Here is a 5,115-nt window from a genome sequence, read left to right on the forward strand (position 1 = left end):
CCACCACTGGTGTACCATTGGTGGAATTCACCACTTCTGCCCATTTCCTGTTGCATTAAACAGTCTGAGAACCAAACTCCAGTCTTATACAAGCAGACCTTCAAGGGATTCAGATTTTTATTTTTCAGTAAGTAGATGTTTAGTTTTCTAAATGGCTTACAGTTGTAATGCACGTTATAATCAATTGTAAAGTTAGGTGGAATGTCTACATCTCTTACAAATTAACTAACATGAAGATAATGCTGCACACATGTCAGAAATCATGTGCTTACTGCTATAGTTGTATTAGCAAAGACACTTTCTAATTCACTTCTCTTAATCTTTGAGACAAGCATATGCTACTGGCAGGATCAACCAGGTAGCCCAGGGAATCTGCGTCATCATTATAATGACACATGCTCAAAATAAGTCTATTATTGACATATAAATTATGCACAAGAGTCTTGGAAAATAAATTTACTTTAATAATAAACAACTGTTACTCCTTTGCTCGACTCCATTTCCCATATTTTTAAGCTCCTAGCTCCAACTGGAATACACATCACACTGACAGTGCTGCCATCCTGTAGGCTTTGGCTCCAGTGCAAACCGATGAGTGACATCATCACTTTCTATGTCCATCCTTGTATAGACGACAACAATCAGTCACTGTGGGTTTATTTTTTTAACCCCTGATATTGCTGTTCTGTGATCTAAACAACTGGTTGTTATTCTAATAACGATGGCGGAATTCCACTATCATTAACAATGTAATTTCAACCCAGACCAGGATCCTTAAGGTTGTTCTAGTGTGTAATCCCACCCAGACCTTAAAGGTCCCAAACTGTGCCCTTTCCAAAAAATTAATCAGATATCTTTAAGTAAGACATATATTCCCACAGTGTGTCTTTTAGTTGAGCTCAAAATACTGCAAAGATGATTCATTGCACCATGATTATAACTCCGTATTTCTGGGCTGCTGTCAACAGGCTGTTTCACTCTGAAAACCAATGTGCTCTTGCCCACTTCAGGAAGTGCACTGTGTCTGCTGTTTGAACATAGCTTTGAGTTGGATGACTGTTGATTAGTTAGGTGGTACATAGCACCTATAGGATGAATTCTTAATGGCTTGTAAAGCTGGGATTCTATGTAGTTGTGGAGGAGCTTGATTAATGGAAGAAGGAAACATCTTCATATCTTACAAGCTTTTATTTTATACCTCTAAGTGTACAACAACTACACAACGTAATAAAAATGGATTTTTATCACATGGGCTGTTTAACCATAGTGTTGTTACATTATGTATTTTATAACAATGATTTGGAACATTTCTGAAAGGCACAGAAACATTACATTAACCTGCTCATAGGGGAATCAGATCAGAAAATACTTCCTCATGTGACTGTAGAGGAAATGGAAAGCACATTTGTCATTTACTTGACTTGTTGGCAACTATGACGAGATTCATTAGAGCTACCATTCCCCATCCATCCATCAGATGCCCTCTGACTTTTCCAACAGTCCCAGTCACCTGACTCCTTACTCTAATTACGCACACAGTACTACAGACCAGTCCATTTCCACCTGCTCCCTGCCCAACAGGCTATGACCTGCTGGTCACCTAGAAAGCTGACGAGACGGCAGCAGCAAGGGGCCTGCAGTCAAGATGGACAGTTTGCAGCAGCAGCCTTCACAGTCTGTACAGGCAGTCACAGAAAGACTCCCACCCTGTTAGAGCCCATGCAGATGTATAGAATGCTATCAGACTAGTCTAGCAGCCTGTGGCTCCACAGTCTCCAATAATTGTTTTAATGTTTTCTCTATGTGTGTGTGTGTGTGCCAATTAAAATGTTATATAAGTGATCGCTATGGCATTTGTGGTTTGCTATATATAAATCAGCAAACCACACTTGATTGCTAGAGCTGATTTCTCTCATACATTCTAATTTTTCTTTTTTTTTGGCCTTTTTTAGATAGGCACAGTGAGAGAGAGACAGGAAACGGGAGAAGAGTCGGGGGAAGACATGCAGCAAAGGGCCGCGAGCGGGAATCGAACCCGGACCAGCTGCGTCAGGGACCAGCTCCTGTACATGGGTCACCCGCTCAACGCGTTGAGCTATACGGGGGCCCACACATTCTAATTTAAATGAAAACATTGAGCCATAGGTACAATATGAGGGAGAGCTAGAATACAAGAAAGAAATGCAGGATAACAACTTCAATTAGTGATCTGTAAATAGACTTCAAGTGCTTCACTCATTGCTTTCAGAATCCTCACATCCCCACCTACATTCGTGCAATAATTCAATTTTGTTGTTGTAAAAGTGGATAAGGTTGAACAGAGATCTAACCAATGTGACCACTGACCTGATGCTCATAGCCTTCACATCTTGCCATCTATAGCTGTTCCTGTCTTTTGATCTGCTCACCAACCATGTCCTCTTGGATTTGTTTGACTGTTCCTGACCATGCCTTTAGTAGATTTACCTCCATCCTGCTTGTTCGTCCCATCACTGTGTGCGTTTATATTTGCTTCCTGCGACTTCTGTTCCATAAATTCACTGTCACAGCATTCAGACAAACAAAATTTAATCTGGCTTTTGAAATAGTGCAATATTTTGTGCCAGTGCATTGGTCAAAAACATTCATGCACTGGCACAAAATATTGCACTATTTCAAAAGCCAGATTAAATTTTGTTTCACTCTTCCTTGTTAGATCACTGAGAGACTAAGCAGATTGTTCACAGCAACAATGTTTTCTCGGTGTCTGACTGTATTACAAAAAGGAGAGTTAGACAAGCCCTCAAACTCAACTCTATTGTACCTTACACCCTAATGATCTAACCCGTGTGTGAAACAACACACCAGTTTCATCCAAGCCCTTGCTTCTTCTTACTTAGTTTTGACAGTTCAAGTCCTGAACAACCAGCTTGTTTAAACAGCTGAAGTAGCAGCTCAGCAGCTCAGCAGCAGCAGATTGGGTCTTCAGTCAGTGTCATGTTCTGGGGTGTTGTCATGAGGGGAGCTGCACACACATCTGAAAGAAACTTGGAATTTTGTTAATTTTTTAAAATATATTTTTATTTAAACTTTACCTCATTAGCCACAAAACTAATTTTTTCCTGCTGATTTGATGGCAGTGAACACCACAAGCCATCACTGTAAATTACTCATACAAACTTTATTTAAACTCAGAATATATTGTGTTATTGAATCCTCACTTACAATGTAGTCAATACAAAAGATGTAAGCAGTACATGCACAGTTCTCATGGAGTCAAGTTCAGTTGTTGTTTATTACACAATAATATTGTTACTCCAGAAAGGAACGAGTTATGTCATGATCTGCGTTGGTTTGTCTGTTAGCAACATTACTCAAAAACGGAGTAAGAGATTTGGATGAAATTTTCAGGGAAGGTCAGAAATGACACAAAGACCAAGTGATTTGATTTTGGCAGTGATGTGGCTTATAGTCTGGATCCACTGATTTGTAAAAGATTTCTCTATCATTGTGAGATAGTGGCATGGCATCACTGTAACTATGACAAGTGAACACTGATCACATGATTGCGATACTACTACAAATCCACCGCTGCAGACTTATTGGGACATATCCAGCCAACATTATACAAGGAACAATTGATTAAATTGTGGGAGTGTTTCCGAGTCCCCATCAATTCCCACCGCCCACTACATATTTAGGTCGCAGGATTCGGTATCCGTGCATAACGTACACATGTATAACACACGCCTGTGCTCACCACAAGGTAATTTTGTTTTTTGGGTGTCTATATTAAATGGTCACATTCTATGTTGCCGTGATTTATGATCATCAACAACTAATAAACTCATGCTGCATACCTTAAAAAAAAAAAAGCTGCATTTCTGACATTGCCATATGGGGGAATGAACAGCCTTGGTGGAGTACTGCGCTCTGAGTGCTGTCCATGTTTAAATATGTGTTGTGTAAGCTGTAATTGGTACTGAATGCATATGCAAGTAACTCAAACTCAGCTAAACACACCTGTTTAGCTGTATTTGAGTTATGTTAATGTGTTAAGAAGGGAAGGAGCTGAGGCTACATTAGCAGAGGGCCTGAACTTTCTGACTACATTGCTGATCACACTGAATACTTTCATTTACTGCTGCAGTATACTCAGAAGTACTTTGAAGGTATCTTGCAGTTCAATACGCAACACTTGCTAATCACTACAGTCTTTGTGTTAAGTTATTTTATGTTCCAGTTATGACTGACGCAAACAGCTGTAATGAAGCAATTTTAGTTTTATTTTGTTTGATTAGACTTTCTTGCCTTTATTGCTAGTTACAGTAGAGAGAGAAAGAAAACAATGGAAGAAAGGTTACAGGAGAGACATGCAGTAAATGGCACAGGATTCCATCCAGGCAGTCACAGCTCAGGGCATTAGCACCCATGTGGTATGCATCTTAATTAGGAATGTCTCAATCAAGTTTATTTGATTGCCCCTGTTCCAATCCCAGTCATTTAGTATTTATAAGTCCCAATTTGATACCATTTTCCTAGATAATACACACATGCATGCACGCACTCACACACACACACACACACACACACACACACACACACACACACACACACACACACACACACACACACACACACACACACACACACACACACACACATTGGCCACTTTATTAGGTACATATGTTCAATTGCTTATAAACACAAATACCGAATCAGCCAATCACATGGCCACAGCTCAGTGCATTTAGGCATGTAGACTTGGTCAAGACAACTTGCTGAAGTTCAAACTGAGCATTAGAATGTGGAAGAAATGGGATTTAAGTGAGTTTGAACGTGGTGTGGTTGTTGATGCCAGATGGGCATCAACAACCAAAGTATTTCAAAAACTTCTGATCTACTTAGATTTTCACACACAACCATCTCTAGGGTTTACAGAGAATGGTCCAACAAAGAGAAAACATCCAGTAGCAGCAGTTGTGTGGACCAAAATGCCTTCTTGATGTGAGAGAAGAGGTCAGAGGAGAATGGGCAGACTGGTTTGAGATGATAGAAAGGCAACAGTAACTGAACCACTTGTTACAACCAAGGAATGCAGAATATCATCTCTGGACGCACAACACGTCCAACCTT

The sequence above is a fragment of the Amphiprion ocellaris genome, chromosome 11 (genome assembly GCF_022539595.1).
Source record: "Amphiprion ocellaris isolate individual 3 ecotype Okinawa chromosome 11, ASM2253959v1, whole genome shotgun sequence".
Classification (NCBI taxonomy): domain Eukaryota; kingdom Metazoa; phylum Chordata; class Actinopteri; family Pomacentridae; genus Amphiprion; species Amphiprion ocellaris.